General features: G+C 46.8%; 1 protein-coding gene across 1 annotated transcript in view; it reads right to left on the reverse strand.

Annotated features, from left to right (window-relative positions):
* Positions 1–11,600: 11,600 nt before the first annotated feature.
* Positions 11,601–14,334, reverse strand: part of NF1 (neurofibromin 1) — a 219,296-nt gene continuing 216,562 nt past the window's right edge. Inside the window, exon 59 of the transcript XR_012059675.1 lies at positions 11,601–13,290. The gene's annotated coding sequence lies outside the window, so the exon portion shown is untranslated. The remainder of the gene's footprint in view (positions 13,291–14,334) is intronic.

The raw sequence follows: 14,334 nt of genomic DNA on the forward strand, positions 1-14,334 counted from the left end.
ACCCTAGCTGACTCCCAGCCCACCTGGGGCTCTTCAGGACCTGGCCTGCCTCTCCTCTCCCCTCTCTCCGTGTTGCTCAGCACCCAGGCCCTTGTGACACTAGTTACCCCCAACTCAAACACAGGTCTTGGCTGAGCCCACCCCTACTTATGTTTTCTAACTCAATTCAGAGGTTTCCTCCTCCAGGAAGCTTTCTCTGAAGGCTCTTCATCTTGCCTGTTAGCCTGAGTTCTGCTCCCTTCCTCTAGATGCCTCTTAGTTCAACAATTCTCTGGTGGGGTGCCCATCTCCCCTCAGCATGCTGGGAACCCCTCCAGGGCAGGATGTGTCTTAGTCACTTCTTGTCCCTGACCTCCAGCCAAGGGTGGGTCGGGAGAAAGCCCCTGCCCAGAAGAGATAAGGCCCTGCCCCATCATCTGCAGGAGCCAAGAGCAGCGTAGGGACGCAGACTGGGACCCAGGGGTGGGCTGGGGCCCAGGTCTGCACATGGGCTGTGTGGCTTCTCCTCCCTGGACTTCAGTTTCCCTTCTGTAGTCTTCCTGCTCATCTGTGAACATACCCTGCTCAGGGGCTGCCATGTAGCTTCTCTGATAGTGGGCCAGGCTCCCTTCTCTTCAGCCTCAGCACGAGGGGACAAAGCTGGCCTTTATCTGCCTTTTCCCCCTTGAGATTTTAATTTCTCTGGGGGTACCTCCTGGGAAGAGAAACTTGTAAGTTTGAGGATTGGGGAGTCCAAGATGTGGGAAAGCAGGAAGGGGAAGGCTGTATTCTGGGAACAGCATGGGCTTCTCTGCTAGCTAGATGCTCCTGGGCAAGATACTGACATTTCTGAGTCTCAGTTTCCTCATCTGCAAAATGGGGATAATGATTGTACCTCCCTTATGAAGCAACTGTAGAGTAGAGCTGATGAATGCAAAGAGTTGGGTATTCCTTCCCTTTCCACCTGCCCTGTGAAATGGAGGAGAAAGGGAAGGAAGAGACTCAGGGACATCCGGGGAAGGGGGAGAGGCTGGCTATGGGACGTCCAGCAAGCCCACTGGTGGAAAGAAAGGTAGGGTGTGGAAGCTGGGGGCTGCTGCCTGCCCCTGGGACTCTCATATTTGTCCCTCCAAAGTCAGCTCATGCCCATTTCCTCTCACCCAACAGGCTCAGCACAGAGGCGAGACGGGCAGGGCTGGGGCTCCGCCCTGTTAGGAACTGCAGAAATGGCTCTTACAGCTGCCCCCGGCATCAGATCCCACAAAACAGGAGACCAGGGGAGCTGAATGACCCCATCTGGCAGAGGTGGGGGCCTCAGACCTGAGCATGAACAAACCCCAGGTGCACCAAGCCCAAAGCCCAGATTTGTGGTTCTTCTCCCCAAAGATTGAGTGACACCAAATTCAAAACTCCTTTCCTCAGAGGGCCCTCAATACCCTCTGTGTCTCCTCATCCCTACTTGGGAGCATCTCGCTTCCTCCTGCCTCCCTGTGCAGGGGCATCTCCTCACTCCTACCCTCTCCCCACATCCCACTTCCTCTGGTCAACTCCTATGCTTCCAGATTCTGTGGAATTGGCACCTTCTGCAGGAAGCCTTCCCTGACCACACCCTCCCTCACCTTGACTTCCTCACCCTGTGCTGTGCAGGGAGGTGACAGGTACAGACTGTGGAACCCCCCTCCAGAGGGGGATGAGGCCGTTGTGAGGGTCAAGTGAGTTAATATGCACACATCAGAAGGGTTGCAGGTAGCAGGTGCCAGCTATTGTGACTGTCCCGATGTCTCTGACTCCTGTCTTTTATCCCAGAACTTCTGGGAAGTAGGTGTAACTGTTCACACAGTGACCACGGGGTCCCTGAGGGACTATGTCCTTTTCCTTTTGATTTCCTAGTTCCCAGCTCCTAGCATGATGGTCAACACAGACAATTAAGGTCTGTGAAGGAACAAATTAATGAAGGAATGAACATATATGGTGTGGTAAGCTGAAAAATAGTCCCCAAAAGATACCCGCATCCTAATCGCTGGGACCTGTAAAGTTACCTTATTGAGAGAAGTCTTTGCAGGTGTGTGAAGTTAAGGATCTGGAGATGGGAGTCTCCTGGGTCAGCTGGAGGGCTTCTAAATGCGATCACAGTATCCTCATAAGAGGGAAGCAGAGGCAGACTTGACACAAACAGAAGAGAAGGCCATGTGGCCACAGAGGGCAGAGACTGGGGGGATGTGGCCATAAGCCAAGGATGCCAGCAGCTGCCAGAAGGTGGAAGAGACAAGGTCATGAATCTGAGAGCCTCCAGAGGGAGCATGGCCCTGCCCACACCTTGATCTCGAGCTTCCGAGCTCCAGAACTGCACCAGGATGAAGTTCTTTTTTTTTTTTTTAAGCCTCCAGGTTGGTGGTAGTTTGTTACAGCCGCTTCAGGAAACCAATCACATGGTATAAATACCATGAGGAGGTTATTACAGATTATTAACGGCGAGGCTTTGGAATCCAAAACAGCTAAGCCAGGCACCAAAGGCTATTGCTCATTTAGCCAGTGAACTCCGGACAAGTTAACTTCTCTGAGCCTCAGTGTTCCTATCTGTAAAATGGGGACTGTAGTTCCTACCCACTGAGGTCCTGTGGGTTTTACAGAAGAAAATGAATGTACTGTGCATGGCACATATCTGGCCCATGAGGGTTATGATACGTGGAGAGGTTGAGGAAGAGGCTGTTCTGATTTTCATCTCCGGGCCTTGACTTCATGGTCCACGTTGTGTGGAAGTGGGGCAGGATTCACAGTTTCTTCCTGCTCACAACCTCCTGGGATTTTTTTTAACCATGAATAATTTTCGTATTGGAGATGAGGAAGAGGTGTGAAGGCAAATGCCTTCTTCACCTGTCCTGAAAGAAGTTTGGCCAGCAGAGGCAGAAGCAGCCAGCTCTGCCTGGGTGGGGTGAGGACTCTGCAGGACCAGAGCGTGTTTGGGGTGAGCACAGCGTCTCCAGAGCCTTGTCAGGAGGGGTGCCCAGGAAGCGGGGGTTTCACTCACAGTGGGTGCCCAACCACAGCCTTCTCTGACCCTCCGAAGGGAGCAGGACCATCTGACTGCTAACATTCCTCCAGGAAGCTAAGACGAATAACAAAACCGTACTTATTCTTCCCAGCTAGGCTCTGCATCCTTTCATCAGCCTCAGAAATGGCTCCTAACAGTGATTTCTGGACAGGGCTCCTCATGGTTTGGGAGGTTTGGGAAGTGGTCTCCTGCCAAGGTCTCACCTCCCGGAAGTCCAACCGGAAGTCCACGTTCCCCAGCTCCCAGCTTCCCCTGCGGCCCCCTCCTGCTGAAAAGAAACGCTGCAGGCCTGCAGGCCCTTTACAGTCGGATCCCAGCCCGTGCCCTCTGTTCGTGCAGAACACGAACGCCACCTCCACACTCTGTTACACTTCTATCAAGTGCTCACTACTTCCCCGGCGTGGTGTGCCGTGGGCCTTGGCTCCAAGACAATGACTCAATGTGGAGTTGATCAATGAAATGCACAGCCTGTCCTGCACATGCCATTCCCTCCGCCCGGACTGTCCTCCCCACTCCCACCCCCATAGCCATCCTTCAAATGCCACCTCCTCCAAGAAGCCTTCCCAGAGTGAGCCGCCCTCACTGCTCTGCTCATACAGAACTCCGTGAGGAGTCTCCTAGAGGGGTTTCATGATGTTCAGTGATGGCCTGCCCACCTGCTGCCCCTTCCCAGGTAGGACACCAGGCCCTCTACATCCCTGCTCCTGGGGGCCTCAGAGCTGAAGGGGATCATTCCAAGACCAAGGAGGGAGAGCCGACATCAGTGTTAGAGCCGTGCTCTCATCCACTGACCCCAGAGTGATTCTGTGCGCACTCACTCAGGTGTCCAGAGTACAGGTGTGTGCACACATACACACACACATACTTTAAAAAATATATACAGATTTAACTGTTTGGTATACGACATATACTATACAGATATACCATTTTACCATTTCACAATCTTTCCAGTGACCTGGCTGAAGGCAGGACCTTCAGCTCTTGGCAGCATCATTTCCACTTCCCTCTTCCTCAGGGGAGACACCTCCTCTGGCCCCTGTGACAATACTTGCTGTCTGACTGAGGCCTCCTCATGCCAGGCACTGTACCTAGGGCTTTCCACGAGTCATTCCCTTGCCTCCAGCAGCCACTGCAGGGGACGCTATTATTAACTATATCTTAAGGCAAGGAAAACGAGGCACAGGGGTGTTATGTAATTTGCCCAAGGTCACACAGCCAGAGTGTGTGGGAGATAGGACTCGAATCTGGGCGTCTGGCTCCAGGGGACCCCTCTTTCTAGGGTCTGATTTCACTCTCTGGTTTCATCTCCTGACAACACCAGGGTCTCCCTTCTTTGTAGAGTGAAAATTGCCCCCTTCCCAGGGAGGCCTGATCAGAGCCTCTGTGTGTCTTCCTTGGGGAGTCTGACCAAGCGCTCAGGAGTCCCAGGGCCTATGTCAGTCTGGCAGGCACATCTCCGAATGCCCAGGCTCCTTGGTCCTGCCCGGCCAGGAACTACGGCCTAGTCTGAGGGAGCAGGTGCCTCCCCCTGACTTCCCCTTACCCACAGCGGGCAGCACTTAATCCTGGCGGGCCCATCTGGGCTTTTCTGCTCCTTGTGGGAAGTATGTGATGGGAAGGCTAAAAGCTCAGGTTTCAGACTCAAAGGATTCCGGATTCATCTTCTGGCTCTGCCACTTGCTAGCCATATGAACTTGATCAAGTGACTTAATCTTTTGAGTGACTTAATCTCAATGTTCTCACCTATAAAATGGGGAGAACTGTGTCTACCTCAGAGTTGTGAAGACAAAATAAGATCTTGTATCTGAATCTTCCCATAGTGCCTGGCTTATCACCTCCCATGAGTATTATTCTCACACAAATATTGGTGTAAGCACAGACTGATGATCAGTTTATGCAGTGCTTTGGCCGGCTCCATAGTTAATCACTGTCTTGGAGTTGAGGCCCTGCCACCAGGTGCCTGGGGTATCAGCAAGGGCTCAATAAATGGGTAAATAGCAGGTGGTGTTTCCATGCTGCTAATTATTACAGCCCCTCCACTTCACCCTGACCCACTCCTCCCTCCAGGGGATCTCACGATCTGCCCTGTGGAACTCAGAAGTGGCCAGTGTGACTTGCTTTGGCCACTGAAATGTGGGGGAAGCATCATTTGTGGACAAATTTATGAGCATGGTTCTTCATGTCTCTGTCCTCTGGCAACGTCCCAGAGAGACACTGCTTGTCAGTCTGGGTCATGGAACAAAAGGGAGATGGAGGTGTCGTAGGGACCATTTGTTACTGAAAGGTAATGGGCCCTGCCCTGACTGATACAGGAAGGAGGGATCCCGGTTTCTTCAAAGGCCTGACAATCACAGAGCTGTCTGTCCAGATGGGAGACACCTTTCTCTCTACCCTACTATCTGATCCAAACTCACTCCCCCAAGATGACAACGCTTTTCAGTGGCAGAGTTAGGACCACAGTCTCAGTGGCCTCCTGACCTGCACCAGTGCTGCTTTCTGTGAGGAAGCTTTGGTGCAGGTGGTCCCAGAGTGACTGGTGTACAATCTCAGGCACTAGGCTCTAGCTCCAGATACCAATTCTGCCATCCCCACTGAAAAGCTTAAAAACAAAAGAAAACAGAAATCGGGGTGTCCCAGTCCTACTACATTCACTTGGGGGGTGGGCGTGGCATGGCGGGGGTGGCGGGGGTCGGGGAGGAGACGTTTGGGGACCAGCCAGGATCACTGAGATTTAGGAGTGTGGAAGCCAAGGTCTTCCTGCGGGGAACCCCATCAGCAGGGATGTTGCATGGGGTGCACTGGATGGTCATCTTGGGGAGAAGCCCTCCAGAGGCTTCTCGGGAACAGACTGAGGTGCAGAGTTTAGAGGGGGCTCAAGCAGGGCGCGAGACCAACCAAGCAAAGGAGCAGAGGACTCCGCGGCTCCACCGATTGGCCTCCCTGGAGACAGGCCCAGTTCTCCCGCGCCCCCTGCTGTTCAAGGGAGGTTTTAAAATTTAAGATCACTCCCTTAGATGCAACCTTTCTTTCCTAGACTCATTCACTTAACAAACATGTACTGAGCGTCCATTGTGTGCCAAGCTCTGTTCTAGACTCTGGGGATGCAGCAGTGAACAAAACGGAAAACTCTGCCTTCACCGAACTCATTTTCTTCTGGGTTCTGGGGAAGTCCTAAGAAATTCTGTGCCTCTTCCAAGGCATCATCCTGGATGTCAATGGTAGTGAAATTTTTTTCGGGCTCATAATATCTAGAGGTATTAACTAATTCCACCTGGATTTGAGGACTCCGTAAGAGCTAAGCCCAAGGCAAGACACTAGGGACATGAGCTGTCACATGAACTTCTTCCTGCCCACCCTCCTCGTAGTCTAGCGGGCTGTGGTGAGGTTGACAAGGAGTCAGCCAACCACCCACGGCACTCAACCCCCACCCAGGACAGATGTCAGCTGCAGAGGGAGCAGGGAGAGCAGCCCAAAGAACTGCTTTTCCACAAAAAAATCCTCGCTGGAAGTGGCCTTTGCCGCGGGGAGGTCTCCTGGGGGACAAGGTAGGCTCCCCAGGGAGGAAATGATGTCTGCAAAGGCCTACACACCAAAAGGGCTTCGAGAGGGCCAAGGAGACAAAACATCATATTCTCAGGATCTATGTTGAGGGGAGAAGGTGGAACAAATCTGGGTTACTAAGAGAAGCCACCGAGGCTGGGACTGCACACGGGCATGTGCAGAGGTCAGTAAAGAAGAAACCCTCCCCTCCCCGCAGGCAGTGATGTGCCCTGAAGGTGCCACATCTCTAGGAGGACTTGTAAGGTGCTAGTGGTTGAAAACCCCTTCAGTACATCCCTGTAATGCCATCAGTAAAATTTTGTGCAAATGGATTCTTCAGTGGGGCGGTAGGTGCCATGTGTCAGGGTGGGTTTGGGTTGAAAGGGAGGAGGGAATGGGCGCTATCTAGGTTACAAGTGGAATGGTCTGTCATCCCAGTGCTTGCCCTTCCAGCTGAGGAGCTCAGAATGGCTGGAGCTAGGTGGGATTATAACAGAAGATGTGATTGCAAATGCAGGTAGGGATCAGATGATGGCCTTGCATATCCTGGAGAGGACCTTGGACTTCATCTGTGCGTTAGAGGTGAGGAGAAAGCCTTTTAAGTAAGCCCTGGCTGCACTGATGATGTGCAGGACACTGGGGACAATGGGCCACACTAGGAGACCCTTATAAACAGGTCAGTGAGCCAAATATTATCAGCTTTAAATATTTTAAAATATCTATGTTTTATTATCTAGTAAGGAAAGTTTCTATGTATGCTCTTAATTTTTCTTTTTTCTTAGCTGTGCTTTCTTGTTTATTTTATAAGATAAACCCCAGGATCATTTTGTTTGGATACATACTCTCTTTTTGTAGGGATCTTGATTGGAATTTGTGTTGAATCAGTAATTAGTATGGCAAGAACTGGCACTCTAGTATTCATTCTTCCCATCCAGGATGTGGTTAGTATCTCCACTCACTCCGCTCTCCTTACAGCGCCCAGCCCGCACCTGCCTGTCTGCTGAGTAACGCTGTGCGGACTGAATCAGCAGCAACAGGAGGAAAATAAGAGCAACACGATGACTTTCCATAAAACAAAATTAATTCTTCTTAAATAACTGTATTTCCCTCTTTCCCTACTCTTTTTTTGGGGTTGAATTGGCCTTTCTATTATAAAAAGGCTGTTACTGGAATTTTTTCTTTTTGTTTTCTAAATGCGTAAGTTCGCAAAATACATTGTAGAAATTTTACTGATGTGTGGAATCTCGAAGTCTGGATTCATTTTCAATAGGTCTTTATTACGCAGGCCATCTCCATTTTGGTAGGGATTTTTGGATAGGGGTTGGTTTTTGAATGGAGTCTTTTTTCCTAGTATATCTAATTATACAGTTCCCTGATATAGAGACTTAAGTGTTATTCAGCAACCATCTATCGAACTCCTTGAACAAGGACTTGTCCCTGTATTTGGAGGCCCAGAATCTAGCCAAGGAGGTAGGAACAGTTGATGATCACAACACTGTAATGAGAAGCAGTTATGGGACAAAGAGAAGGGCTCTCAGTGTAGCCCATGGGAGAAAGCATTTCCAAGAGGTGTTGATGCTGGAGTTCACTGAAAACAAGGACCCCAGTAAATGTTTGCTGGATGAATGAATGAATGCTGAAAACTCAAAAAGACTGTGTTTTAATGAAAGAAAAATTATTTTGGTCTCCTGTAGAATCCTAGATGTGAGTATAGTAGGTGGCGGTGCTGTTTCGCTTAAGGCGTCCGCCACCTCATTCCCTCCTGCCTTCCCCATCTGCAAATCACCAAACTGGTGAGGGAGCATCCCTTGCCATCAACTTCTCATCCTACTTTGACTTTGGGCCAGACTCAGAGAGCTCTCTGGGGCTAAGGCATGTCTTTATGAAGTTTTTAAATGTACAAAATCAGGGTGCATTCCCCAAAGTAGAACAAAAGAAAGGAGGAAACTAAGAACAGGAGCTCGTCTCCTTTCTGGTGCACTTTCTGCCTAGACACTTCTCTGCTACACATGCTCTCTGGGCCAGGTCGTCCTGGTACCTCCTATACATTCAAGACTCCACAATCCAATTTTCAACTCCTCAGTGGACGTAACCTCCTGGACAAACTTCTTGGTCATTTTTCAGGACCCAACTCCTCAGTCACTGACCCTGCCAGTCACTGGTCCACACCCGGGGACACTGTGCTCACTGGTTACGTGGCTGTTTCCCTAACTAAATTGTGAGCTCACGTAGGGGAGAGGCCAAGCTTTCTTCTTCTTTTTCTTCTTTTGCACCTGCAATTCCTGGCAAAGGGCTTGGCACTATTATTCAACTGAAAATGCTTCTCTGAACAAATGAATAAATCAGCTGAGGTTAGCTCTGTTGACATTTTCTTTCTTCAAACATATTTAAGTTGGGCAATGCTCTCTGAACTTCTGACCAGGAAAGGGCCCTATTAAGATAGTGATTTCCCCTTTTCATATGGAGGAAGTGGCCCTTATGGGGGAAGTTCTGAACTCTGTAACACCACAGGCTTAATTTTCTTTAGCTTGTCTGTCAGCATAAACACATAAATTTTCTTTAGCTTGTCTCTAAAAAATATCTGCAGTATGAACTTTTGGGGATAATATATAAAAAGGATAAAGGTAATTTGGCCCAATTTAAGTAAAATGTATGAAGCTTCTTTGGAAACTTTAAATATGCATACATACATGTATGTAATATATGTATATATGTACATACATACATGGTATAAATGGATTTTTAGAAGGTACTTAAAAAAAAAGCCAAATCTATTAAAATTACTATTCCACATTAACATGAAATTTCCACTTATGATTAACTAGTACTTTTAAAAGAACAAAATGTGCGAGATTCAAGCCAACAGGGACTGTGTTGCTGTAGTATGGCTTAATATTTATAGAAACATAATCAACATTGCAAAAGAGCTTCTTTTAAATTGGCAGCTAGAAGGGTCTTAAGTGCAAATCACTTCAGTACAAAGACTGAGTCTCTAATGGACAGGCCTGGTGGATTACTCGGGGCAGCTGCCCATGAGTTTGGATACAGCTGTGCCAGAGGCTATTCTGACATGCGGTGTGCAGTGTAAGTTTTACTGCTAGAAACCAAGGGCGAACTAGGGGTGAGGGTAAGTGTCACAGATGCTGGCCACCAACTGGGGCATGGAGGGTGGGGGGTGGGCGGCTTTCTGGAAAAAGAGGAACACTGTGATGATGCTACCTCTTTGCTGCAGGTTAAGTTTTTACTATTCTTCTAGTGCCTTTCGGCTCTCCCCAGCCCGCCATGGGGATCAACTTTTCTGGCCAGACAGTTCAAAATTGCCAGGCCACCCTGAGACTGTCCCAGAAAAAACTGCAGGCAAGACATGGGCACAGGGGCCCGGAAATGATGTGTGATGTTGTCCATGTTCTTGAGCAGCTTACTGTCCAGGGATGGAGCCATGTGATCCATAGAGTCATTACCCCAAAGGCATCCCTACTTTGACTATGATGCTTTAGGCCGGAGGGAGAAGACAGTACAGCTGACTCTTGAACAAGGCGGCATATAATTTATAGTCGGACCTCTCTGCATCCACTGTTCCTTTTCATCCCTGAATTCAACCAACCGTGGACCGTGGCAGTTCAAACTCCATTGTTCAAAGGTCAACTGTATTTGAATTTTCAGTTCTCTACTCCAATGGTCTCATTTAAGCCTGGGTGCCCAGGAAACTCGCCTGAACCTTTAAACTTTCTCTCTCTCTCTCTGACACACACACACACACACACACACACACACACTCTCCCTCTCTCTCTCTCTCCCTCCCCCCCGGGACCTTCATCCCCAAAGAGTGTACACACTCTACCTTGGGGGTCTGGGAGGGCTCAGGGGCTATCAAGTGCTCCAGATGAGGCTCCTCTGCTTTCTCAGTCTTCGAGTAAACAGACAACCACTTGCCTCAGAGCTGCAGGTGTCGGCTTCATGGTCTTTTTAGCCCTTTGTCTAATACCAGACACTTGCCCTCGTAAGGATCAGCTCTGTTCTGCCCACCAGGTCTAGGCAGCCTTCCTTCTCCATCTCAGGGTAGCCTACATAATGGGGTAAACAAAATCGTAAAACTCACAGCAGCAGAGCCAAGGAAAGTGTTGGACAGTGTTTACACACACTGTGTCAGGGAAGGTTCTATAGGGGAGAGCTGAGAGGCTGGAGAGAACTGTGGGATCCTAACACATGCCCTCTGGTCTTGCGGGGTGTGCTGGCATTGGACTGCTCATTTTAAAAGAACTCAAGTCAGCCTAACCCAAAGAAGCGAGTCACCTCTCAGCTTTGCAGGCCCTAAAAAAGCATTTATGGGGTTCAGGACACATGATCTTAAAATGTGGTACCTTGAGGGACTTGAGAAAATGGCAGAAGCAGGAAGGTTTCCCCAACTGTTCCCCTGCCCTCTTCTCCTGAAATAGGTCATAAAACCTTTATGTGAGAGGCGCCCTCCCTAGCCCCAGAGGACAGGAGCACCCTTATCCCTGAAGACAAGACAGAGGGACTCCGAGAACTGGAACAGGCCTTGCTAGGTTTCCCCCACTTTGCTGCTATCACCTCTCAGTCTCTGACCTAAGGTATTTCTACATGGATGCCCACTCTTTATCAAACCTAGGACAGAAATACTCAGGTTTAATTGTTCCTGTGGGTCTTCATCTCTTTATGAAGGCTCCTGTGTCATGTAAAATTTATACTAAATTAATTTCGTATGCTTTTCTCCTGTTAATCTATCTTTGTCAGTTTAATTTTCAACTGACACAGCCAGAGACCCTCAGGGACTCAAGGAAAGCTTTTTTCTCCCCTACATACTTCACCAAAGTTATTTTACTTTTAGTTTTGAGAGGTTCTGGAAATAGAAAGGTCTTTCCCATGGCGGGGGGTGGTTTGAGAACCCAAGACATCCTTAAAAGAAAGGAAATGGCCTTAATGTTTCAAAAGATCAAGGAGGAGTTGAGGAAGTGAGAAAATAGAGCTGTTGCATGTGAAGAAATTAAATAACTCCCCACATCTTAGAGCCGATTGAATTTACAGTTTACTTAAAAAAGGGGGAGGAATACATACACAGGGAGGAAAAAATGGGATGGGAACAACAATGATCTGAAATGGATTTCTACAATTCTCCCCTACAATGGTGGATTTTGTCTGTAGGGCAGTATTCCTCCTGCTGGCGTACAACTGCTTACAATATTAACAAGGCTGTAGACAAGGGAACTGCCAAAGTTTGGGCCCAAATGGAAAAGAGAGGAAGTTATCATATACAATGTAAGTTTACAATACACAGCATTTTCTTTAAAGGATGTAACGCAGTCGCAGGAAGTTAACAATACTAACATGAGAATAGTCAAATTTTTGTTTGTTATCCATGTACAGCAACTAACTGCTTTACAAAAAAGCAAAATAATACAATATATCATCACATGTATTTACAGTGTAGTAAATATACTTTTCTGTCAAATTTTACACAAACTATTTACAGGTGAATATACTGCATTAAAAAAAATTGTGTGGCTGACACTAATAGTGAATTTTTGTATAAGTCCATTGCATAACAGTGAGTAAGACATGCCTCATTATGCCTGGGTTGGGGGGTGGGATGTAAAAACAAAACCAAAAAACAAACAAACCCTAAAACCCACTAAGCAGGGAGGGCTGACGGCTTACATTGTCTCCCCCAGGACAGCCATTCTTGGGGGTGGAAGCTGACTGTTCTCTGTGGCGTCCTCAGGACCTGCGCGGGGCGGCATTCAGTAATGAACAGGTGCTGAGTGGATGAAGGACAGAGCACTCGCCACTTCTCCCAAAGCCAGAGAACTGCATCTCAGTGCTGGCAAACAAGGGCGTACCCCTGGGACAGGGCGGTGATAAAACAGGGAGATCAGGCATGCAAAATAACGTGATGAATTCATGTTTTCCTTTTTAAAAAGTCAGGGGAAATATCCACAAACCTAAAACAAATGACTTTACACAACTTATATCAGATTATGCAAAATGGACAACCTGCTCTGGACTCTAGAGTGTCTTGTGTCGGTTACAGGTATGAGGCCTAAAGAGAGTTTCACTTCTCAGGGAAAGCATGTTCGTGAGAGATTTATCTCATGTTCATTTTAGTTACTGGAAAGCTAGATTTTCCTCAAGAGTTGGAAATTCTTCAAACAAGGTAAAATTTAAACCTTAGTAAGTTTTCAAATTCTCAGGATGTACTGATCAAAAGTATTTCCGCCAAAGAAGGCTCAATTTTGACTTGTGCAATGCAGATCATTTCATGAGGTACTTCAAGTGAATTTACGCCATTCATTACACTAAAGGGAAATAATGACTAAATTTAAGAAATAGCATACCTCGGAAGCCTCATTTATGGAAAGATCAGTATTTTCTAATAGTAAATTTTCGAAGTTCCTCTGTTATGATGGAAAAAGCAAAATAGCATAAAACTACCCACTGTCATTGCACCAAACCAACCAAAGAGAGGAAAACATGGAACCAAAATGATTAAAGGCTCACATCTGTCTTTTACTCCTGGAGCCAGGAAGTTGTGATACCCACTCCAGAAACACTGGGTTGTGGGGGAACTGGGACCTTACCGGCAGCTTGGCATCCTTGGCACTGGGGCTGTTAATGATCTGTTTCTAAACTAAGCTCTAGTCTTAGCTTCCTTATCGTCTCAGTTGCTCTGATATTATAAACATTCAATTCTAATGCAGCCTCTACAAAAGTTAAAAACAAAAGTTTAGTTATTTGCACCTGTCTTCAATATTTTCCAACAATTTAATGTCAAAATAACTATTAATACTAAGGTTTTTTTCTTTTTATTTTGGCAAATGGTTCTTTTCCCAGGACTGTAAACAAATTAAAAGAATTAAATTCCTGTTATTTCTGAATATCAAAAGCAATTTTATTTACATTAACATATTACATTGTTATTGTGTTGGATAAATGTGAAATGTGTTATATTATTAAAATCAGAACACTTAAATGTACCATTATTTATTGATTTAGCTGTGGAACTTAATTTACTGCAATCCACTCATGAGATAGCACTACAGGAAACCCCCCTCCCCTAGGTTTCTTCTCCCCTCCCAAAGCCATTACATCTTAACATAGAAAGGCAACCTGGGGATAGGAGGATAATATCTTCTTGTAATAAATATGGTTTAGTCCTAAATTGGAACATCCAGATACTAATATATTCGCTGAAGTCAAATTATTTTGCACACTGCAGGTACCACAAAGAAATTCGATCTGCATTACTATGGAAATTCCAATGCCAAGATAATCCATACCATTCAGTATAGCAGCAACTCTTAAGGTCCCCCTATTGTCACACTAATGCAGGCTGACCAGTCATTTCACAGTGATTAAATGCAATTCTATCATATAGAATTCAAATGTTTTGCTAAAGAAATTCCTGATTTTTTTTGGAGGGGAGGGGAAAGATTACAAGACATTTAAAATATATCTTATTGAAAAATTTTGATAATATACACCATACTCTCTGGGAAAATCATTAAACAAAATAAAAGCATCAGCTATTCTAATAGTCACGTACCATTCCATTTTGCTATGGAGCTAATGCAACCATCTACGAAAACTACCTTCGAGGAACAATTTTCAACACTTTGTTCACTGATTACCCTGATCAGAATTATTTAGGAAAGAAGAGGAGGAGGGGGAAAATGTATAATTACTATACTTAGTATAGTTTTGGCTTACAAAAACAAAAAACAAATTTTAGCATATTTAAAGATTAT

This window comes from Vicugna pacos, chromosome 16 (genome assembly GCF_048564905.1).
Source record: "Vicugna pacos chromosome 16, VicPac4, whole genome shotgun sequence".
Taxonomy (NCBI): domain Eukaryota; kingdom Metazoa; phylum Chordata; class Mammalia; order Artiodactyla; family Camelidae; genus Vicugna; species Vicugna pacos.